Genomic DNA, 25,239 nt, shown 5'->3' with positions numbered 1-25,239 from the left:
CACATCTATCCCATCACCATCACATAACAAAACAAAAGCATGGTCTATAAAAGAATAAACTGATAAATTGGATTTCATTAAAATTAAAAACATCTACTCTTCACAAGACACTGTTGAGGGAATGAAAACGCAAGTCACAGTCTGGGAGAAAAGATTTGCAAAGCATATATATGCATGTGATATATATGATTTAGGATATTTGATAAAGGATATGTCTTCAGAATATATGAAGGACTCTTACAACAGAATAATAATGAACAATGCAACTAAAAATGGGCAATATATTTGAATAAATAATTCACTAAAGAACATATGCTGATGACAAGTGAACATGTTAAAAGATACTCAACACCACTCATTATTTTGGAAATACAAATTGATGAAATACCACAATGAGCTAACACTATATACCTATTAGAATGGCTAAAATAAAATAGACCTACTGTACTCAGTGTTGGCAAGGTTGCTGGGGAAGTAGAACTGTCATGCATTCTTGGGAAGAATGTGAAATGGTACAAACACTGTGGAAAATAGTTTGGCTGTTTCTTAAACAGTTAAATATAAACTCAGCTATTTTACTCCTAGTTACTTACTCAAGAGAAATAAAAGCCCTATGTTCTTACAAAAACTTTTACATGAATGTTAATATTAGCCCTATTTGTAATAGTTAAAAATTGGAAACAACCCAAATGTTCATCAGCAAATGAATGGATAAACAATCTGCTGTATATTTATAAAATAGAGTACTAGTTAGTCACTAATAGAAAGGAATTCATCCTAAAACATGGATGTAAATGTCAGCAAAATAATTATGTTAAGTAAAAGAAGCTATATAAGATAGGACATAATGTAGAGTTCTATCTATTCTAGCAAATGAAAATTAACATATAGTGTAGAAAGATGGTAAGTGGCTGCCTTCTATGGGAGAAAGGTGAGGCAGGGCAAGAGTGAGGGATTACAAAGGAACAGGAGGAAACTTTTAGAAGTGACAGTTTCATTCAATATCTCAATTGTAGCGATGGCTTCCTGGAGATAGATACAGATATAGATATATAGATATAGATATAGATACATATATATAGATATATGTTAAGGCATCACATTTTACACAATAAATATGTACAAATATTTTACGTCAATTATGTCTCAATGATTCTTTTAAAAAACAAAGCAATATAAAGACCTTCATCCATGTACCTCAATCTTTTGCTCCAGACCGCTGCATAGGTGTCATTTGTTGTGTGGATTGGTTGGCATTGGATCAGGGGCTCACTGTTGGATTTACCAGCTATGGGTAGAGAGTGGAGATGTGGTGTCCATCTTTTGTCATCCTGAAAACTTCTGTTTAAGAAATTGCCTTAGGTTGAAGGGTTGCAGGCATTCTGAGACTTGGTCTGTTTAGCACACCATCTAATATAAAGGAGCATGCAAGTATCACCAAGAATAAATATGAAACTAGCGAGGTAGGTTTGAAACATTTCTTACTGCTCAATGTCCCTCAGGCTGGTTTGCAGGTCCAGTTTTGTAGTGACCTCGTTAAACTTCTCTAGCACTTCCATTTATTCTGGTAATTTCAAACTTCACAATCCACATTCCAAAAAAGTAGGTGTTGCTGAGACTTTGGACTTTGGTTTGAAATGTAATGCTGTACTCTACTAGCCATCTTGCGGTACACGGGCCTCTCACTGTTGTGGCCTCTCCCATTGTGGAGCACAGGCTCTGGACGCGCAGGCTCAGCGGCCATGGCTTACGGGCCCAGCCGCTCCGCGGCATGTGGGATCTTCCCGGACCGGGGCACGAACCCGTGTCCCCTGCATTGGCAGGCGGACTCTCAACCACTGCGCCACCAGGGAAGCCCTAGCCATCTTACTTTACCACAACATTTTGACAGCTGTTTAAGGCTATTAATATTGAATTAATGTTCAAGAAATTTACAGTCACTCACTAGGGGTAAAAGGGTATAAGTTAACCAAAAACCTTCTTCTTGGTATAGGTCAGCAAAGAGATGCCTGTGTTTTATTGCTAATCAATACTCAGATTTCATCTTTCTCTGTCTCACACATTTTGGTTTTCCTTTCTTAAAAAGGCTACTCAGGTGAATAATTATATACTTACTAACAGATGTTTAGTGGACAGATTTTAAGAAGGCATTAGGACAATTGCAAAAGAGGAGAATAAGCGTTAAACAAATCACAAAGTAGGTATTGTGCATTATTCCTTTAATACATATTCATCAAGCATTTCCTACATGTCAGGCATCATATTGGAGCTGGATGAACAATAGTGAGCAAAAACTTATCTGTTTTTTGCTCTTAAATAGCTTATAGTACAGGAAATGCATTCAAGTAGATGTGCAATTTATTCCAGACTCCAGCTCCTGGTTCTTTATTACTCATTTCCATTCAAATTATTTTAATTAAGTAAATTCACACTTATATTACTGAGGTTATGGAACAGCTAGGAGTGAGAGGATTTTGGTACAAGGTTTTCTAAGAAGGTAAGCCCCTCTCGTCATTTCCCTTCCTCCCTTTTCTCTTCTTCCTTCTTTTTCTCTTTGTCTTCATTCCCCCTTCTTTTACCATTTTCAATTTTTAATTTTGAAATAATTTCAGATGCCCCCAAAATTTTCAAAATTAGTACAAAGGATTCCCATATACCCCAACCCAGATTTCTCAACTTTTTACCACCATAGCTTGCACCCTCTCTCTCTCTTTCTCTCCCTCTCTCTCTCCCCCCATGGCTATGGCTATGGATATAGATATAAATGTAGATAAAAATACAGCTATGTCTAAATATTTTTTCTGAAATATTTCAGAGTAAGTTGCAGACATGATACTCTGTACATCTAAATATATTAGTATACATTTTTTGCTACTTAACCACATCTCAATGAATATAATCAAGAAACTAACAATTCCATCATATATATATATATATATATATATACACACATATATATGAATATTATTTAGCCATAAAAAATGAAGAAATCTTGCCATTTGCAACAACATGGATGGACCTTGAGGCATTATGCTAAGTGAAATAAGTCAGACAGAGAAAGACAAATACTGTATGATCTCACTTATATGTGGAATCTAATTAAAACATAGAAAAAGAGATCAGATTTGTGGTTATCAGAGGAGAGGGGGAGAAGGCATGGAGAAAGGGAGTTAAAAAGTACCAACTTCCAGTTTTAAGATAAATAAGTACTAGGGATGTAACATACGGCATGATGACTATTATTAACATTGCTATGTGATAATATAGGAAAATTTTTAAGAGAGTAGATACCAAAAATTCTCATCACAAGGAGAAATATTTTTTCTTTTTTTATTGTATCTATATGAGATGATAGATGTTAACTAAACCTATGGTGGTAATTATTTCCCAATATGTGTAAATCAAACCATCATGCTATATACCTTAAATGTATACAGTGATGTATGTCAATTATTTCTCAATAAAACTGCAAAAAAATTTTTTAAAGAAACTAACAATACTGCTAGTATCTAATCTATAAGCTATATTCAAATTCAGCTATTTGTACCACTAATGTTCTTAACCAGTCCAGGATCACCTGTAGTGTATTGTTGTCATGTCTCTTTTTCTTCCTTTAATCTGGAACAGATCCTCAGTGTGTGTGTGTGTGTGTGTGTGTGTGTGTGTGTTGTCTTTCATAACAGATATTTTTGAGGAATACAGAACAAGTATTTTGTAAAATGTTCCTCTGTTTGGGTTTGTCTGATGTTTCCTTATTGTTAGATTTAAGTTATGCATTTTTGGAAGGAATACCACAGGGATGATGTGTCTTTCTCAATGCATCGTGATGTACCATTACTGGGATGGTAATTTAACTTTGTCCACATGGTAAGTGTGGTACCTGCCAATTTTCTCCAATGTAAAGTTACCACTTTTCCTTTTGTAATTAATAACTGTCTTGTTGAGAGCTACTTTGAGATTATATAATCATCCTGCTTCTCACTATACTTTTATCTAGAAATCCATTGATGATTCTTACCAGATATGATTATTACTGGGGTACTATGGTGGTTTCCAAATAGTGATTTTTCTATTTCTATCATTCCTTCCACCTTTATTAGTTGTAATTCTACTGTAAGGAAGAGCTGTCCTTTCTCCCCTGGTAAACTTCTTTTCTGAGTTCTCCCCATCTGTTCATCCATATATCTATCCATCTATCTCTCTATTTACTTTTTATCCACCCATTGCATCATTCTGTGTAGTACCAAAGAGCTCCATGGTATAGACCTGTTTCATTTTTCTCATCTAACTGAATTTTCACAGAAAACTCACAGTGATGGTCCTACTCAAAATATTATGTCCCTAAGGATAACTAAGTATTCATGAAGTTTTTTTAAAATTAATACTTTTTCATGGGATTACATCAGAAAACGGGATAAAAGCCCATTCTTAAAAATCTGTTGGAGGCTTGTCTATAAGGGAGAGATTAGTACTTTCCAAAGCGACCTCACATCATCAGATGAATCCAAATATATTTGGATTCAAATATCCAAATATATGAACATGCATTTAGACTGTCTGTAATCCCTGCTTGGATTTTAGGCTGAAACCATAAGGGTTGACTACTGTAAATTTGCTGTTTCTCTCAGGTTGTCTGACTCTAGTCCCATGCTTTACACTTACTGAAAAGATTAAGACATCTTACATCCTCTCATGACATCCCTGACATCTGTCCATTGAACTTCCCAAATTTGGGATTTTAGTGACAGTGCTCCACCAGGTTGTCAAGGTACAGACTGGGAATTCAAACAACTGCAAATGAAATCAATTAAGTCAATTTAACCTAAGCACATGGCAACACATTTCAGAAATGGAAGTGCTAATAAACTTTTATTTGAAACTATAGAAGATGCATAGTTTTTCATTTTTTTTTTAAATACAAAAATTGTGGGAAAAATACAGCCAGAGATGTCATATATGCAGTGCCTAATATGCATCCCCAGTGCCTTTCGTATACCATTTGAAAGTCTAATAAAACTCTACAAAGTCCATGTTGATATCACAATTAAAAAAATCTGCAACGGGGGTTTTGAAGAAGCTACATAATTAGACTGAGTTCAGAGCTAACAAGTAGAAGGGCTGGACTACAAATCCGAGTCTGTCCTTACTGAAAAGGCCATGCATTACACTGATAATATACCTGTTACCAGTAATAAATATACAGAGGAATAAACATGTATTGTCTATGAAATCAGTAAAAATAAAAGCTGGTGAGGTTGTGTGGCAGAAAAATCAAATTCTCTTATTTTTAGACTGTAGCAGAGTACTCAAGTCAAAAATATTTATTTATTTGACTTGGCTTTACTTGTTTTGTTCCACTTATCTCTTTCCTTCTCCATAATATCAGTATATTTAAAGATCTGCACACATGCTCAAAAAATACATTATTTAAAAATCTTAAAATCTGAGAGATGATGATAATAATGGCACTTTATCCTCATGATGAAATCTAACTAGACCAAGCTTTTAGCTCCCATTTCTGTGACTGTAAGTTGACCTCACTAAATTGAATTTTCCGTTTCAAACAGCAGGTGGTGGTACTGGGTTATTCTATTACGTTTAAGTACTTAATTATAGATATTGCAGTGTTGATGAAAGAAGCATGTAATATATATTTTGGTTTCAGAACATCATCATGTTAAGATTTACTTTATAAAATAATATACATGATGAGGTCTTATATTACTAGAAAAATTTGCATATACATAAATCCTTTAGAAGAAAGGAAATGTGTATATATATATATATAACATATTATTTAAATCATTTAAATGGTTTATTATGTCATACAATTATTTAAATGATTTTAACTTTTTTTGGTAATAAATATGATTTAATATTGGGGATTAACTATATTAAATATACTTTAAATTTGTAATTATTATAAAAATAATGGTGCTAAATGGTAAAGACTAAATAAATTCTTTTCATTTAGTAAAAGAGTGGGTGGAAAAATAAAGCTTTGTCTCCTTTAATTAATTCCTAGTTGAGTATAATGATTACTTTTAATCACTTTCAACCAACCCTATAATTTACTATATATTTTATATTACTCATCAATCTATATTCCCATTCCACTATATTTAATATCTTTAAATAATTTATTTTGAGTCTTGGCTACATTTCAGTTCTTTATTGGTCTTTAGTGAAGCTTAAAGGGGTTGGTATTTTTCCAGGCTTCGATCCAGCACTGGAGTTGGTTGGATGGTGGGAAACATATAAGGAAAAAGGAGAGCATTGTACTTTTTAAAAAGCTATTGCTTTTACTGGTGAAAAAATATTTAAATGTTGTAGTTCACTAGGCCATGATGATCATTATGATGTTAAATTATTTGAGCCAGTATCTCAGAGGTCCCATGTCATACAATGCAAAGATAATATTCATAACCTTGGGTGATTCATAGGCAATATTAGGTAGCAGATGGCATCTCTAAAAATTTTAATGACTATTTTGCAGTGCCTGCTTCATGGCAGATGGAATGGAGGAGTGGAGAGGCAGTGGCTGGGGACTGTTGGAATAAGGTGGAACCAGATGGTTGGCAGGAATTAGGGGTCCTGTGGAAGGAACAGGGGTTAAAATAGAGACAGTAGTTAAAGAGAAATAAGGTGAATTAGGACTAAAAGCGCTGTATAGCAGAGGCTACAAAGTGGAGATATGGGGACAATTTACATTTTATTTTAGGGTCAATCTATATGACTTCAACGATTTTATTGTGGCCACTGTGAAATTGGAACTGGAATTTAGTGGTGAAGTCATTACCAAAGTGTTCTAAATGATCAGCTGTATCTCTGACAGAGTTGATATGAGTAGAATCAATACCTCCAAATGTGTGCTCAAAGGGCTACTTTGAAAGAGAGTGCTTAAAAATGGAAACTTCTGTCCCCTCCCTAGCACCTTACGGTTTTCATCATTCCTAAATAGGAAGCCACCCAACAGAGAAGCAAAAATTTCAGCTTATTTTAAAATGAAAAATGTCACTAGCAGCCAAATTCTAAGGCTCCTTTCAATTTTGAAATTCTTGTCTAATATTTTATTCTCAACATGTGATCCAAAGACTAGCAGACTTAGTTGGGGTGTAAATATATAGGTTTTATATATATATATACACAAATATATTGTATATAATATGATATATAATATATAATCATATTATACACACAGATATGTTGCATATACATCATTTATGTAATATATATGCAATAGATACATATATTGCATATATATCGTATATATAATATACAGTATAAATATAGATGGTCTTCAACTTGTGATGGTTCAACTTAATGATTTTTCAACTTTATGATTGTGCAAAGGTGATATACATTTAGTAGAAACAGTACTTCAAATTTTGAATTTTGATCCTTTCCTGGTCTGTGATATGTGGTAAGATACTCTCTTGTGAAGCCGGGTAGAGGCATTGAGCCACAGGTCCCAGTAAGCCATACAATCCCAAGGGTGAGCAACCAATATGCTTATAACTATTCTGTACCCAGACAGCCATTGTCTTTCATGTTCAGTACAGTATGCAATAAATTTCATGAGCTATTCAATACTTTATTCTAAAATAGACTTTGTGTTAGATGATTTTGCCCAACTGTAGGCTAAAGTAAGCTTTCTGAGCACATTTAAGGTAGGCTAGGCTAAGATTTGCTGTTTGGTAGGTTCATGTATTAAGTGCATTTTTAACTTAGGATATTTCCAATTGGGATCCCATCATAAGTTGAGGAAGATCTGTTTTCTTAAAGTTGCAAACTAGACTACTGAAGTAGAAGCTCTGTAGAGTAGGAATTTTGGAATCACATTTAAACAAATTTCTTCAGATAACTATTATGCACAGTATAGTTGAGAACCACTGGTTTGGATATTTAAAAGGCAGTTGCTAAAAGCAATAGCTTCATAATATTAGTGAAAGCAAAACAAAAAGAAGCAGCACAGGCCTAGTGAGGCAAATCAGCTTTATGTGGCTTGAAACCCACACATGTTGGGAGTCATCTTTATGGAATAAAATAAAACAATTAGAAGTAAAAAATTGTATACAGTGTCTTCAGAGTAAATCAGTTTCTGCGGTTTAAACATTGAGGCCAGCTTCATTTCTTGTCAGCCTGGACATGTTTCTGGGCCTTTATGAGTTGAGAATAATGGTCTCAAGGGGTTGTAAAGATCAAATAAGCCAACAGCCCTTCATAAACAGTGAAACACCCTATGGTTATGGAGGCTATCATCCTCTTCACCTCTGATTACCTACTTCATATGTGAGGGTGTGAAGTGAACAGAGAAAACTGCTCAAGATTGTGAGATACTCAGTAGGACAACTATGCACAGTTGTGCATAGTCCTCTGCTCTTCTTCAACTTTTCTAGAGAAATTCAACACTCCAACACACTCAGGCCTTAGTATTTGTTGATTATATGACTGATTGAATGATGAAAAAATGAGTGAATGGGTGAGGGAAAAAATGAAAAGAAAGATTCATGGCCCACCTGTTGCTATCATCAAATATGATTGGACAGAACCTCAGAAGTGACTTGTTCTTTTGAAGATTTTAAACTGATTAACTTTAGGCTGGGAAGAATGTGATTAATTGAGTTGGGTGGAGTTTATCTGTAAGGATCTCCTGGAGGAAGAGCGTTTTTGCAAAGCTTTGGAAGGAAGGATAAAAGCAACAAGAAAGCCTTCTAAAGGGCATTTTGTTTTTCATTTCCATTCCAACATTAGCATACCAATGGTGCTTATTCACCTTGTACATCAGGGTGGTTTCACTGAAAAGTATTTAGGCTTTTAAAATAAGCAAAATTAATAATTACTAAGAGTCCTGTGGAAAAGGCACAGGAAATTGCACTAAATTCTCACCATAACCCACAAAGTCAGATTTTTTTTTAACTGGAAAACTGGGGCTTCAGGAGCTTAATAACTGCCCAAGATCACAAGATCTTGGATATTACACAAGATATTGCAAATAAGTTTCAAACCCCAAACTTTCTGATTTAATACCCATGTTCGCTTACTATATAATTTTAAGTAACAAAATATTTTTTTACATTTTATAAAAGTATGAGTAGACAAAGAACCTCTCTATTTTAATCATTTCCCTGTTGAGAAAATGAATAATTTTTAATTATATGCATTCATTTTATAACATCTTCTACTGGGCTCATAAAAGGCTATATATTTCCTGGTAATGGTCCCTAAACTGTGTCTAAATCCCACACTTCCTACATGCAACGTGGTAAAATATGAGGAACGCATATACATACAGACACTCCACATACACAGTAGACAAGCACATGCATACATAGATATATATGTGTGTGTATATATATATATATATGAATCTATATATGTGCGTGTATATTTATACCTTTTTACTTTTTTAATTACAGAATTTTAAGAAGAAATCTTAAACATCATGTTTGAATGCTTGCTTACTTGAGTACTGAAATATATGTAGGCTGAAGTACGTGAAAATTAACTACAAAATTGACCAGTTTGTAAGCTAAGGTGAAAACAATCAGGAACATTCTGAATGTATTGGTGGAATGTGCAATGCTTGTTTCTGTTTTATTGCCATGTGCTCTATGAATTTTAATAAAACATATATCAGAAGAAACAAGAATTTGATGGAAGCTATAGTTTAGAGAAAATGCATTTATCAAATAGTTACAAGTCACTTTTTCTTATTTTATTCAGGGCATTATCATAGTCTTGCAGTCCTAAAGAACCCTATCTCAGACGTGCTTATATATGCAAATATGCCTTGATGTGTGTGCTTGTGTGTGTGTGTGTGTGTGTGTGTGTGTGTGTGTATGTCTGAAGAGGTAGAGCACAGACTTTTAAGACACATCCCCTTTTCTTAACCTCAAAAAATCAAGTTTCAGCTATCCTGATCTTACTCTCTAAGTATTTAAATCTTCTTTTATTTTTTCTAGTCATTTTTGATAATTCTTTGACTTTACTGACGATGTGACAGAATCAGAGGACACGTGTTTTAGATGCATGTGCTTTGTGACTGTTTGGGATGCAAATTAAATGTAAGAGTGCAAACCCCAAATAAAGTATGTGTGGCCAAATTTCAGAGGTTTATGAACCCACAGGGAGAGACCAGATATAGGGATTCTAATTAGGAAAATAATAAATATATATTGCTCCCAGAAGCTCATTCAAAATGTTACATTTCCTTGGAAGATCTTCACATTGACTTTTCATGTGAAATTCCAAGTAATTTTTGCAAAAGTCTGTTCTGAGTGATACTATTAAATGTCTACCTTCACTTTAATTTTCAGAGTTCAAGGATTGTGGATGTGTCCTATTGATTCGATTCCCAAATTCTGGTAGTTGTCCCAGTAGAAAAAAAAAAAATGCATAAAAATAACCCAGATCCAAAAGTGCCCATTAGTTAGCTCTGAGCATGCCAAAGTTGTCAAGTGATATTGCAGTTATGGTCTTTAAAGCATTTCAAAAAAAGCTGGATAACATTGTAAAAAAAGCTGGATAACATTGTATAAAAGCTGGATTTTATGGCTTTGTCTATGCCAAAGAGATTGTCCAACAGAAAGCACCCTGGTAAGCCTAATTATTACTCCACATATGGTACGTGGCATTATAAGCTATTTTGAGGTTTTTGGAAAGGGAGAGAGATATGAGTGACAAACACAGCAGGGCGTGCTGAAGAATTTTAACTCCAGCCCCTAACAGCCCCATGTTGGCAGGACATAAAACACAAAAATGCTGTTTTAGTAATTTATTTACTATTTATTTTCAGGGTGAATAATTTTGTTAAAATTTACAGGGTAGAGTGGGGAAGAAAGTGATATAAAAAAGTCAGTATAGTACATGTATTCAGTAAAGATTGTTCTTCAAAATGTTAGGGCTGTTTATATAGGCAGCTTTCATTTCTTACTTTAAAATCAAAGCAGCTTTTGTCACATTTGGTTTTGGGAATAATGTAGAATCTGATCTGGAGTACAATTTAAGGTAAACATTAAAAAACACTTTGAATGTGTACGTGTAGGTGGTTGTACCAAGAAAATAGTTTGGGAGAATGAACTCAGAGAAACATGGAAGCAATCAGCCGCATATCACATTTGCTTCTACGCCTTTAATTGCTTATGTTTGAAAGGTTCCTCAGAGAGAGAAGAGGACATATGAGGAAGAGGGCTGTTTTATACTTATGATTTCAATGTGTCAGTCCAATGAGAACTATTTCTAAGTCAAAGTTTTGGGTATCTCAACATGGCTTAAAACAAAATTCAGACATCCCCTAATTTCCATCTCTGAAGTATTTTAAAGATCATCCTCATCTGTTTAGTTGCAGAATCTTGTGCTCAGCAGTCATAGTAACAGTGGAGGGCACACCCAGAATGCCCAGGACATGTGAAAGGTGTTTGCACATATTAAACAATCATTTTGCTTACATCCTCTACCAAGCTTCGTAGGATTTCGAAAGCCTTGACCATCCAAGTCCAAGAAACTTAGCAGATTGCTGGCACCATTTTTTCCTTGTTTTGGATTAAATAAAGAAAAATTCTCTTCTCTAGCAAAACAAAGGGATCTGCCTCTCTGGTTTTCCACTCTAAATGTTAAAAACAAGACACTATGTGAGTGAAGTTACAGATTATCCAACCTAGGGAAGAGTAACAATTAATATTCCCAATAGATCTCTATCCATGATCAAGGCTAAAAGAAAATCATGACGTTAAGATTTGGGGTAGCATTTTGTTCTTTTGTGGTTATTTCAAACATTGTTTTAAAACAAAATCAGTTATACTTTATTACTATAATATAAAAGATGAAGAAAACCAAGGCCATATTTTAATTCAGCTTTTATATTTTTAAGTCAAATGATTTATAAACTTCTCTGGGATATAGCATTATAATAAGATTAAAATGATATTTACCACTTCATTTTTCCCTTTGAGAGTTCAATAGAGTTAATGTTTAAATCTAGCCTCTGCTGCTATTGCTGTTTTCTCCAAAAGGTGGCACTTGTGTAATCTTTTTCTTTCTCAGGGTGCAGAGAACCAGGGGAGCCAGAGGGACCGGAGTGAATTTTCAGAATTGTTTTCCTTTAACAGATTCCAAATAGCCATGTCAGAAATCTGCATTTCTGCAACTGCAGCTACCTTATGCTCTTAAGAACCCTTCAAATAAGAATTAGTCTGATTCTGAGAAAGAAAAACATGCCTTCCGTCTTAGTTTGGTTTAAACTTTGGAGTTCTTTATCCCAAGTTTATTTTATAATGTTCTTCCCTTCTGATCTTTGACTAAAGTTCTAATTCTTTTTTTTAGATAACCTTGATCCATTTGAAGTTGTCCTTCTTAATTAGAATGCATAAGCAACACATGAGTATGTCTAGACTCTATATAAACAAAGCTTTCTGACAGCATAAATCTAGAAGGATAAATCATTCAGACAGGAGAAATCTTTTGAACTGTGAACAGACAAGAAGAGTGAAAGGCATAGAGGGAAAGGAAAACATGTTGGAGAGATTCTGATGATGAGACAGGAAGGAACAGATGAGACTTAAATCAGACTAGCAGTTTCTTTCCAGCAATTCACGTAAATTTCCTCCCAATCCCTACAGCTGAAAAGAATTTTAAATATCTAATGAAGTCCAACCACTTCATTTTACAGATGAGGAAATTGAGTCCCAGAAAGCTAAAGAGTGTGTTCAATGGAATGCAACTGCATTCTGTTTCTACATCTGGTGGAAGAATGCAATGATCTGTCAAAGAGAGGTGTTAAGTCACAAGTTATAGAAATCAAAATCTCAGATAGTTTTGAAAATTGGAATCTGTTTAACCATGATTCTTCAGGTACAGATTATTTTGAGCCACTATGCTGTCTTAGAAACCCTCTTCTGCTCCAAATAGGAATATGGTCATTCATTAACCATGTAAGTTATTAGATCTGTGTTGTCTAATACAGTAGCCAATAGCCACATGTGACTACTTAATTGAATTTTAAATTAATGAAAATTAAATAAAATTTAAAATTTAGCTTCTAGTTACACTAGCCACACTTCAAGTGCTCAACAGCTACATGTGGCGAGTGGCTGCTATACTGGGCAGGGTACACATAGAATTTCCATCCTTGCTGAAAGTTCTCTTGGACAGCACTCACTTAGATCATCAACTGTAGAGAGTATGGGAAGAGTACAACACAAAGTCAGGTATACAGTGTCGTGGGGTAATTCAGTGTGTAATGGCTAAAGGCATTTGTTATGTGGGTTTATAAGCAAATTTACAACCAACTCTGGAAAATTAGCAGGTTTATGTCTTTTTAGGCCTTCTGCCCCTCCCTTTTTCATTATACTTTTGCCTTCTCTAATATTCTTCACTTTTGAGTGTTCAGCAAGTCTTTGTGGGCACTTCCATGGTGGCGCAGTGGTTAAGAGTCCACCTGCCAATGCAGGGGACACGGGTTCGAGCCCTGGTCCGGGAAGATCCCACATTCCTCAGAGCCACTAAGCCCGTGCGGCACAACTACTGAGCCCACGTGCCACAACTACTGAAGCCCGTGTGCCTAGAGCCTGTGCTCTGCAATAAGAGAAGCCACCACAGTGAGAAACCCGTGCACGGCAAGTAAGAGTAGCCCCCACTTGCTGCAACTAGAGAAAGCCTGCGGGCAGCAACAAAGACCCAACACAGCCAAAAATAAATAAATAAATAAATCTTTGTGAGTACCTTATTTATTTCCTCTTCTATGCATTATTCCATTACATTTCACAATGTTTATTGAACATCTACTGTGTGACAAACATTGCACTAGGTAACCAAAAAGGAAGAATTAGATGCTCTGTGATAATGAATCAGGCAGGAGGAAAACATGTTTCCAGAACCGATTCAGGGTATAGAATGAGCTCTTCTAACCATTTGAATTAGCAAAAGAAGTATTATTAGAATAATTACGTGGATTAAGAGATGGAAGCTTATTATGAGAGGTTTAGTGACTTGTCCAAAATAATACAGGTGGTATAAAAGGTATCCTCAGACTGGAATTCATGTCTTTTTATACCAAGTCCAGTGCTTTTTCTAATCTATTACCAACTCAGAGTAGAGATTGGTTTATGCCAACTTCCTAATTTTTTCTGACATCTGCCAATGAAACATCAAATAAGTTGTGCCTTCCATACATCAACATTTTCTTTTTTTAAGTCCAGTTTTTGAATTTCTTTGAATAAAGACAGAATTATATTTGTGTTTTTTACAAGAGTTCTCTTTGGAACTCTCAGCTAAGTGCTTGTAGAAGGTTCTTGTGTTGAATTGACCTGTGCTTGGCGTTCTATTAATACTTAGAACTCATAGGGGTTGACAGAGCTTAAATGTAAATTTACAAAAATGTTCTTTCTATTAAGAAATAAAGAATAGATATAATTCTTATTTTTTTTTTTTTTTTTTGCGGTACGTGGGCCTCTCACTGTTGTGGCCTCTCCCGTTGCGGAGCACAGGCTCCGGACGCGCAGGCTCAGCGGCCATGGCTCACGGGGCCCAGCCGCTCCGCGGCATGTGGGATCTTCCCGGACCGGGGCACGAACCAGCAACACCTGCATCAACAGGCGGACTCTCAACCACTGCACCACCAGGGAAGCCCGATATAATTCTTATTAGTTGGCAGAATTAGTTAAGAATAACTAATTTTTATTAGTTTTATTAGTTGAATAAAATTACACCATTTGCAGGTGATCAGGGCAGCATCAATAGCATACAACGTTTGAAATTTCGTACTTCCCATGCCTTTCTGCATAAAAGAGTGATTCAGTTAGGCACACCTAATCCAGATGTCATCCAAAATCTAGGTCTTATGTCGATTTTCTCTTTCCAGCAGTCCTTGCTTGGAAACGTGCCACCACCATCCTATCATTGAAGTGGCTTGGTAATGGGCTGTAACAACACATTACTAAGCATCTCTGCAGTACAGTATTTAGAAATGCTCCACCTATATCACATGCCACTGAGTATGAAGATTAGTATAATGACTTTCCCCACACACATTCGTTATCAGTCAAATGTTAATTTTTATTTTTTGATGGGTCTTAGGATACGCTGTGTTACTTGCAGTTATTTTAATCACAAATTGTATGATAGTGAGATGGTACTGCATTTATTTATAAAAGAAACCTAGCTAGAGATTGTCCTTATCTTCATCAAATAGAAACCTCCAATAAACCTACCATGTTTTCTTATCTTATTCATCAGATTTGCTATAGAGGATTTAATTGACTGAAACTTTTTCCCAATCCTTCATAGAGTACTTCCCTGATTCAATCATCTTTTTCACTTTGTCATACTCTCCTACCAAAACAAAGAAAATAAAACAAACAAACCAGCCAAAATCCTCTTCAGAATGACTCTTCTGTGTTTTAGTGGCTCATACTCTTTTCTTCCCAACCCATAAATTCAAAGAGTCTTCCTCTTCTTATCTACAATTCATTTGTTCCTCTCTTTCGGGGTTTTCCTCTACTATCTTAGAATGTAAAGGTTCTCATAACCAACAGTACTGTTCATGCATTTTCTTTTCTTTTCTTTTCTTTTTTTTTTTTTGCGGTACGCGGGCCTTTCACTGCTGTGGCCTCTCCCGTTGCGGAGCACAGCCTCCAGATGCGCAGGCTCAGCGGCCATGGCTCACGGGCCCAGCCGTTCCGCAGCACGTGGGATCTTCCCGGACCGGGGCACGAACCCGTGTCCCCTGCATCGGCAGGCGGACTCTCAACCACTGCGCCACCAGGGAAGCCCCATGCATTTTCAATACACTCTTCTTGCATAACAAAAGTGTATTCATGTATTGAATAATATATATGCTGCCCAGTGTAATGAAACACAATAACGTTTTCAGAGCAGGCACTCTCTACCTATGTGGCATTGGGCAAATGACTTTATCATTTTGGATTCCAATGCTCTCATCTAAAAAGATTAATTGAAGAAAACGCCTGAGGACATGGGGAGGTGGAAGGGTAAGCTGAGACGAAGTGAGAGGGTGGCACTGACTTATATACACTACCAAATGTAAAATAGGTAGCTAGTGGGAAACAACCTCATAGTACAGGGAGATCAGCCCAGCTCGGTGCTTTGTGACCACCTAGAGGGGTGGGATAGGGAGGGTGGGAGGGAGACGCAAGAGGGAGGGGATATGGTGGTATATGTATATGTATAGCTGATTCACTTTGTTATACAGCAGCAATGTAAAACAATTATTCTCCAATAAAGATGTTAAAAAAATAATAAAAAGAAATTTTATTGTTCGTATTCTATTTTTCTGTTTTCTTTTAAAAGTCTAGTATAAAAAAACATAGTAGCTAGTAAATGTTTTTTTTTTCCTATAGATTGTGTGACAGTATAACTCAAAAATTCTCTTCTAGAATATGTTATCACTAGTGAAAGTAATTTTGGAAAACAAAAACTTTTGGTCAAAGATAAAATTTATTTTCTTGAGGATTTGTATGACTCTCTGCTAGAAGACTAGAGCTGGATATTTTGCAAAATAAATATACTCTAACACTAGCTACAAAAATAGGGAAAAATCAGTATATGTTTAGCTGAAGAGTGAATTTGTACCATTAAAATATATTCCAGTTTATATTACATAGCATTAAAAAATGCCACAATATTCTTTAATAATCCACACCTAGAAATTGGATGCATACTTAAATGGCATTTGTGCCTGTTTCAGCTGGAATAATTTGTATTTGTTCTGTGGCTTGGGAATCTCGCCATCAAGTAAGGAGCACAGAGCCAACTTTCTACTAGTCAAGCCTCCAATACACGTGCCTCTCTCATAGCCACAATACATTTCAACTAGCCAACTTGGCATTTTAAAAAAAGTATTTACCTTGATCACATTGAGATATGCGGCTCTTCATACGAAAAGAAAAATTTTATGTACAACAGAGAAATTCTGAGTTGTTTCTTGTAAAATATTTCAGAAACCAAAATAGCCAGACCACCACTTTGTAGGCTTTACTTCCAAGTAAAAGTTACTTATGTGGGCTGTACTCTATCTTGCTGTGATACCAGCTCAAATCTTGCAACTTGCTGAATATTTGGGCTCCCGTTACTCTATGAATAAAGCACCTGTTGGCTGTTATCATACTGCTCTTTCCCTCATTACTTTTCTCTTTAATATGGCTCTACTCTTGACAGAAAAAATGTTAGATCCTGAAGTGCATGATCTATTTATTATACATCTTTGACATGAGCAAAGGTCTAACCAGAGATCATAAATCTGGACAAACTACTCTTGAACAAAAAGAAAAACACTGAGAAAAAAGAGAGAAGAGGAACATATTAACATAAACTATTTGCTTTTATTAATTTTGACTACATGCCTTTGTACTTAGCTGGTCTGTAATAACTACTTATTGATTTGTCGTGAAAGACCTTTGCTTCTCTCTGATTCTCTTTGGCAAAATGCAACTTATAGTTACCATCCATTATGTGATAGTAGAGTATCCACTCAAACAAAAGAACTATGTAAGAATTTATCTTGTTTGAAAGTGACAAGGTAGTGTATACCAGCTTATTATGTGAAAGTAAATAGTTTCCATTATTTTACAAAGTGTCTTTAACTAGGAAGATGGTGACTTTTTGCATCTGTGGGTTAAGGTCTGTTAATCTCAAATGTGAGACCAAGAGAGGCAGCAAACTGCTTTTCTGATATCATTTAAACAGCAAAGATTTTTATGCTGCCCTGTTTTGAGCTTAACAGTGTTGAGTCACTATCTTCTGAGGTTCTGTCTCAACAGAACTAATTGGAAATTCAAGGGATACTGGAAACTATAATTTTGCTGTAGCTTGAACTTGCCCAGATTAAAGGAGGGACAAATTTCTAAACAAACTCTCTTCTGGCTGAAGACCAGTACTACTCTATGCCAAATACCTTCTTTTTTGCCTGTAAAATGAAAAAAGGGGGTTCTTTATAAAGAAAAGTTATTTTCATTGAAAATGATTTTTCATTCATCTTCTCACATTTTAGGTATCTTGAACTCTGAGCCTTTTAAAAATTTTTTTCTTTCCTTTATATTTTTTAAAAAACACTCTAAATTACCTAGAATGAGTGATGATTGAAGAATTTCCCACCATAGCCATAGACAAACATCAACAAGCAGGCAATGGATGGATGGATAAAATGACATTGGCAAATTCTTCTATTTATAAACATTGAAAAATAGGGACCTTGTCTTTTATCTCTCTGAATATTTATATTCTCAACATAAAATGAAGTTGTAGAGACCTGCCCATCTGTTTATTTTTTAAAATCCATGGCGTCAACAGTTTAGAAGTTTCCAGTAAAAACCAGGAATGAAGGCATTCTTGTGGGATTTCGTCAAGTCAAGGAATTCTGTCCAAATCTTTGAAACAAACAAAGTATTTGGCTTATGTTTCAGAAAAGTTTAGATAAGCTTTTCATTTTTATAATTTACATTCTTTCAACTGATGTGTGTGTGTGTGTGTGTGTGTGTGTAGTTCTTAAAATTAGAAACAAAGTACTAAGGAGATCCCATACTGTTTGATAGCTGTGAAAACCTGGTTGACATCAAATGCAACTGAGAAGCTGATGGTGTTTTGGCTACCAGGGTGGGAGGAAGGTATTGAGATGGGGAGGAATCACCCTTATTTGGGCATCATTTACTGGGACTTGGCTAGGAACATAACACTAGAGAATAGCAAAGGGTGCTTGGTTGTTCTCTCTTTGCCTTCTTAGTCTATGCCCCATGCTTTTCTCCCTTCTGGGCCTTAGAAGGAAATTGATGAAGACTGCCTCACCTGGGCTCCCTTGCCAGCTGGCTTCTGCTTAGAATCATCCATCGGTCCCAGTGGCCTGAGATACGAAGGTGAAAAAAGAGAAAGATGCATTTCGTCCCCATTCCCTCCCTTCGTCAGCACCCTGTCCCTGGTAATAACCAGATTCCTCTTTCCCAACAGGAAACCACTCTTTTGCAATTCCAGTTCTCTGTGAATTCTGGTAACACCATTTCTTCCTCTTGTCTCTTTGGTCCTATGGGTGGAAATGACTTTCCACTGTTGCTAGTCTCTGGGTGCCCTGCCAACCCTTGTTTGCTTCCTTTACTGTGCCCACACATAGTCAGGACTCCAATCAATAAAAATAACTCTAATCTTTAAAGGCAGATATGTACACTATGTGGGAAGGAAGGGTGGGATTTGTTCATTGTCTCACTGGCTATGGAAATAGAATTAATTATTGTTACTCAGCCAAGTATTCATTATGGAAATCAAAAAGTAATTCATATTTATTATTGGATATTTTTTGAAAATACATAACATGGAAAAAAGTAAATAGGAAAGAAAATAGTAATTAATCTTACTGATTGACAGCAGTGTATTAACTGCATCTCTATGAAGTAGGCATTGCCATTGCCCCCATTTTAAAATATAAGAACCAAACTATTGAAAGGTGAAATGACTTGTGTAAGGTCACACAGCTATGGAATGGCAGAGGAAGGATTTGAACTGAGTCAGACTAGTTCCTAAGCCTATGCTCTTAACTACTAAGCACTACTACCTCTTAGAAAGGAAATAGGAAGCGAAGGGAAAAGCATCTATTAAGTACCTACTATGTGCCAGGAAGTGTACTAGATGCTTTCATATGCGCTATCTCATTTATTGCCCTTTCAGAAGCACTTGACACTGTCATCCATTGTCTGTTTTGAGGAACAGTTTCCTTTCTAGTTTTCTGTGACACCACGTGCTGCTATGATTTTTCTCTCATTTTCCTTTTCTTTGCTTGTTCTTGTCTATTCAACCTTTAAATGTGAGAATGTTTTGAGTTCCTTTCTTGCTTCTATTCTTCCTTGCTAAACTCATCTAATTAAGTGGCTTATGCCAATGATCTGCAGATTGTTATGTCTTTTACTTCCCTTCTCCTTAATGTCATACCTGTATGTTCAGCTGTCTCCTGGACATCTCCCTTTGGGTACCTAGTAAGCATCTCAGACTTAACATGGCTAACTGAGAATGCTTGATTCATTTCTTCTTCAACCTGTTTCTCTCTCTCTGTCATCTCCATTTTATAAAATAGTACTGTTATTTATTCCAAATGATCAAGCTAAAAATTGAGGAATTATCCTAGAGTGTTCATGCTTTCGTTTTCCTGATATCTAATTATCAATACATTCTGTCTGCTCCACGGATGGAGATCCAAGTCCCTCCCCACTCACTACCATGATGTTTTGCCTAAGTCATTGTGATAACTTCCTAACTAATCTTGCTATTTCCAGTCTTGCTCTCCTTCAAGGCTTTCTACATATGGCAGTGAAATAATTATTTTAAACATATCATGCCACTTTGCTTAAAAGCCTTTATTGGTTTCCAAACAAAATGCAATCCAACTTCTCCTTTGCATAGGATAAAAACTTTTATCTAAGCTGGTCTCTGTTGAATGAATGAATCCTATAGTATCAATAGAAATGTTTGGGCTTTACAATAGCTCTTGCAGGTGGCTATTCGTATGTTCATTTTTTATTAAAGTAGATATGGAGGCAAAAAATAACATTATATTCTCCCATCCCTCAGGAGGCCTTGAAATCAGCTCTTAGGTGGACTTGACTAATGTAATATATAATAAGCAGCCAATATTTTCTGAATTACTTACAATGTGTTAGGCATAATACTTTGGTGGGCACTTTTCACATATTATCTTAATAATTTTTTAAAATGAGAGTCTTAAGAAGGTGCTATCATCTGCATTTGATATTTGAGAAACAAGGCTCAGAGAGGTTAAGTAATTTACTCAAAGTTACAGTGCTGGTTAGTGGGAAAGGGGTGATCTAATACCAGGTCTGTATTCCAAAGCCCACAGCCTTAACCATGTGACTTTTCTACCTCCTTGAAAAGATGATGTATACATTTTATTATTCCTACTAATTATATACACACCCACATTTTTTCTCTTTCAAAGAATATAAACTACTTTAAATATGCCAGGACTTAACATTATTATAAACTCTGTGTTCGTAGATGGACGGCAGAGACAACAGTTTCATTCAAAACCTAGTGACTATTCTGTTTCTACTTGGCTTGTCCCAAAGCGATTACCAAATGGCACTTAACTATGGAAAGGAAGGAGGACATTTATTGTGAGTGTTTAAAGGGAATTTTTTTTAAGAAATAAACTTTTTATTGACATCTTCTTAATTTGACCTTGTTATATGTAATTTCTAATCAGGGAACTTTTAATTAAAAAAATTCATACCAAAGAAAAAGAATCATTTATACATGTGGTTATGATCAATCTTTCTCTTATAGAAGAAATATTTTCATATCAAATGGTTTTGATTCACACTGGGAGGAAAGAACACAAAAATATTATGTTAATATGTAACACAACAATTGATATGCAATGTAATCCCCCAATTCTACTAAACTGGATATCGGCATGATATGCCTTTATAGGGATTCCATCTTGTTCATGCTGGGAGAGAAACACATTGTAATTTCCATTTTGAAAATGACTCTTTAAAATTGCCAAATATTTAGTTTACTACACAACTTGCTGCTTTGACAATGGTGAGTTTATTAATGTCAATATATTGTTCCAAGTTAATCTTTTGCAGAACTATTTCCTTTTCATGACTAAAGAAATCACAAAGGGAATATGTCATCTTGTTTATTCCAAAGAAATTATGAATCAAGATTTATTTTCTTTCTTGCCTTGGAAAACAAATGTCAGTAGAAAGCACCACCAGTAAGAAGTAAGGAAATTTGGTCCTCGAAGCAATTCAAATTGAAAACTAAGTTCAACGTTACCTAGGTTTTTATTCCAACATGCCACATTGATCCTTTCACTTACAGTTGCTCAGATAACTTTCAACAATAAGTATTTTTGTTGGTTTGCCTTTAAAAATAAAGATCCAGATGTTATGGTGAATATGCAGGCAATGACCATAATTTTATGGGAATAATTTTCTTGTATGACTTAGAAAATGGTCCTGATGAAAATTACCAGGAAGTGTTTCAAAAATGTATTGAGCAATAGAAGTATCATCATATGGTATCTCTTATGATGGTTATTATGAAAGACAGCAGCTATTTCTATGTGTGTCTTATGCTAAAATTATTATGTTTTAAAATTATTTTCAATGCTTGATCATTTTTCCTTTTGTCCTTAACATGATAGCCATTAATTGTACGTCTGGCCTAATTTTCTGCACATCTCAAAGTTTCTTTAATGACACATCATAATCAGTAATTATTCATGTGGTTATTTGTTTCTGGATAATTTCCCCTCCCTTCCTGTGATAAATTCTAAAATACCTTTGAGAACATTGACTAATGGCAGATTGGGTGTGGACCAAGTCCGATTAGATGTTTAAAAATTATAGTGCTGTGCCTATCACAGAGGATTGATCTTTCCAGGGAGTACATGCAGCTAAAAATACCCTCAAAATGAAGTTATCCAGTTTCTGGTCCTATAATCCCTATGTAGACATCACTTACTTAGTCTTACCAACATCTCTGGAAGCAATGAGATAGAAACTACTATTAAGCATTACTTTCATAACTCAAATTTATTTATCAAATGCCCAATCAGTTATCTCCCAGGACCTGAAGGAAAAAGGGAAAAGAGAAAAGCTTTGGTATTTTGTTGGCAGTGATAAAAAAATAAAGATCTTCAGAAAATGGTGAAGCCTTTTTTTTTGGCACACCACGCTGCTTGTGGTTCCCTGACCAGGGATTGAACCTTGGCCCAAGGCAGTGAAAGCCCATGTCTCAACTACTGGACCACTAGGGAATTCCCGTCAAAGACTCTTTTTGACCAGGCTTTAGTCAGCGTCCTCTAACCCCTTTTTTCACTAGGCCTCATCCTTGGGCTTTGTCCTTAGACCTGCATAAACCAGTTTTAGCAAGAATCCTACAAGTCAGTTTAGTGAGAATCCCCAACACTCACCCTCAGTTTCTGATCGTTCTCGATATCTGATCAAAACCCTCATTCCCCCACCCATCCAGGTGGTAGCTGATTATCCTGGCCTGCCTTCAGCAAGAATCCTGTTAGGTCTATTCAGCAAGAATTCCCCCTACCCTTGACGTCCCCTCTTAGTAATTTTCTATCCACCCCTCCCTACAACCTGCTTCTTGCCTGTAAATTTCCACTGGTCCTTGCTGTATTTGGAATTGAGCCCAGTTCTGTACCAAGGTCTCTTTCCCTCTATTGCAGTAGTTCCTGAGCAAAGTCTGGGAAGCAGGTGGGACAATATGTTGCTCATAAACGAGTAAGGGTGAGAAGGTGGGAGAAGAACCAGAGAGAGGAAGCTTTACTGGGGCTCACCAACGGTCAAATACACTCCAATGTGTCTGTGTCATAGATGAGCAGAAACTTCCCAACTTCCTCCAGATGAATAGAGTTCTTATGTTTACATCTGCAGAGTCTTTTCCTTTGCTCTGCTCTCTGTATCATGCTTTCCAACCATTTGGTCACTGGTCTTTACTTTTTGCCCTGCTACTTTATTTCACCATGTTCTTAAATCATGTTGCTCTTTCCAGCTTTTAAAAGTAATTTCTCTTCTTGTGATGCAATCCATTTCCATCAGTCTTTAATTTGGTTAGTTAGAATTTGTCAAAACTTGAACTGATGTCATCTTTTCCCTTCTTAATAGTGAATCATAAAAATAATCCATTTTGTGATTTTAATTTGTAAAAACACACTTTGAGTGCAATTTTTTTCTTTCTCTTGTGACTTTTCTCTTTTCCTTCGCACTTCTCCCTTGATTTAGGATCTGTTCCTTCTCAACTTCTACACTGACTTCTTTGGTCACCTTAGCTCGAAGCACAGCAGGCATCATCCCGTTTTCTATAGCCTCTCTCCCTAATTGCTTCTCTAGATAACTTCTCTCATTTCTTCTTTCCTTCCCAATGGGTTCAGATGGACTTCCCTCTTCTGTTCACGCTTCACGGCAAGGGTTGCATTCCCCAAGGAGATGACTTGCACCATCCATCATGACTCTGGTTGCCCTTCTGTCTTGCCACCACCTGAAAAGCATCTTAATTTTTCTTTTCTCCTGAAAAGCCTCTTCATCCTCTATCCCTTTCTCTTAATGGCTTTTAGGTCTTCCCTGCATTGGGCAGATGTTACCCCTCAGTTTTTTAAACTCCCCTTTCATTCTGAAACCTTGAAGCTGACCCAGCTGCATCTGTCTCCATTTATTTTGATTTATTATTAAGAAGTTTGCTCAAATTTGTTCTTCTCTGCACAAACTTTTTACATCCCACTGTCTGCCTTGTTGTTTTGTTTGAGTTTGTTTTGTTTTTAAACAAGTTGCCTCTGTAGTCTAGATACCCAAATTTTTTCAACCATAGATTTCTGGAAGCTTTTTCTAGTCTGTTCTTGGGTATCCTTTACCCTTTTGGGGAGGTCTCCCCTGTCATATTACTACTTCAAATTCATATCCCTTTATCCAAATTCCAAATCAGTCTCGTATTTTAATGTCTAGTACATCAGAATGACTCCTGCTTATATAACACAGTGCCACTTATCTTCATCATCTCTCTAAGCACTTGGGAAACCAAATAGCCTTCTACCTTGCTGCTCAAATGTGGTACCTGCTCCAAGTACTATTAACATCACCTGGGAGCTTGTTAGAAATGCAAATACTCAAGCTTAACCACAGGCCTTCTGAATTATAATCTGCATTTTAACAAGATTCTCTAGGTTATACGTACTCACACTGAAGTTTAAGAAATGTCAGTGTGCTACAATATTCACAAACTTGAGAGTGCATAGGAATTAACTGAGTGAGCTCAAGTATCTTGTGATTTGTACCCATATCATATTGCCTCAAAGCCACCTAGTTTCTCTTTGGGTTTACATATAGCTATTGCAGTTACTATTACTCCTTCTCCTTATTGAAATTTACCAAACACTCTCCTTCCCAGCATACATCGTGGTCACCTAGATGAACTTCTTTCCATGCCCATGGGCAAGGTAAGACAATTATTTTATTCCCCATTTTACTAATAGAAAACTGAAAAGAAATTACCTGATTTTCTCAAGGTTACCCAACTAATCACAAGTAGAATGAAAACACATACTCAAAATCCTTAACCCTTGGTCTAAAATTTGTACCATTACCATGCTGTTGTTTGTTGAAGAAATATACAATGCTATAAATGTTATTTTTTCCCATTTATCTCAATGTTTTTTAAAATTAATATGCAAGTTTTAGATTCTTGTTAAAGACACATTTGGAAATA

At 35.8% G+C, this 25,239-nt stretch overlaps 1 long non-coding RNA gene across 1 annotated transcript in view; it reads left to right on the top strand.

Annotated features, from left to right (window-relative positions):
* The window catches only part of LOC125960546 (uncharacterized), a 117,972-nt gene extending 93,002 nt beyond the window's left edge, over nucleotides 1-24,970 (top strand). Inside the window, exon 3 of the long non-coding RNA XR_007470326.1 lies at nucleotides 24,922-24,970. This is a non-coding gene — a long non-coding RNA (uncharacterized LOC125960546). The remainder of the gene's footprint in view (nucleotides 1-24,921) is intronic.
* The last annotated feature ends 269 nt before the right edge of the window (nucleotides 24,971-25,239 follow it).

Source organism: Orcinus orca, chromosome 11 (genome assembly GCF_937001465.1).
Source record: "Orcinus orca chromosome 11, mOrcOrc1.1, whole genome shotgun sequence".
Lineage (NCBI taxonomy): Eukaryota > Metazoa > Chordata > Mammalia > Artiodactyla > Delphinidae > Orcinus > Orcinus orca.
The sequence above is the reverse complement of the archived record's forward strand: the minus strand, read 5'-3'. Positions and strand labels throughout refer to the sequence as shown.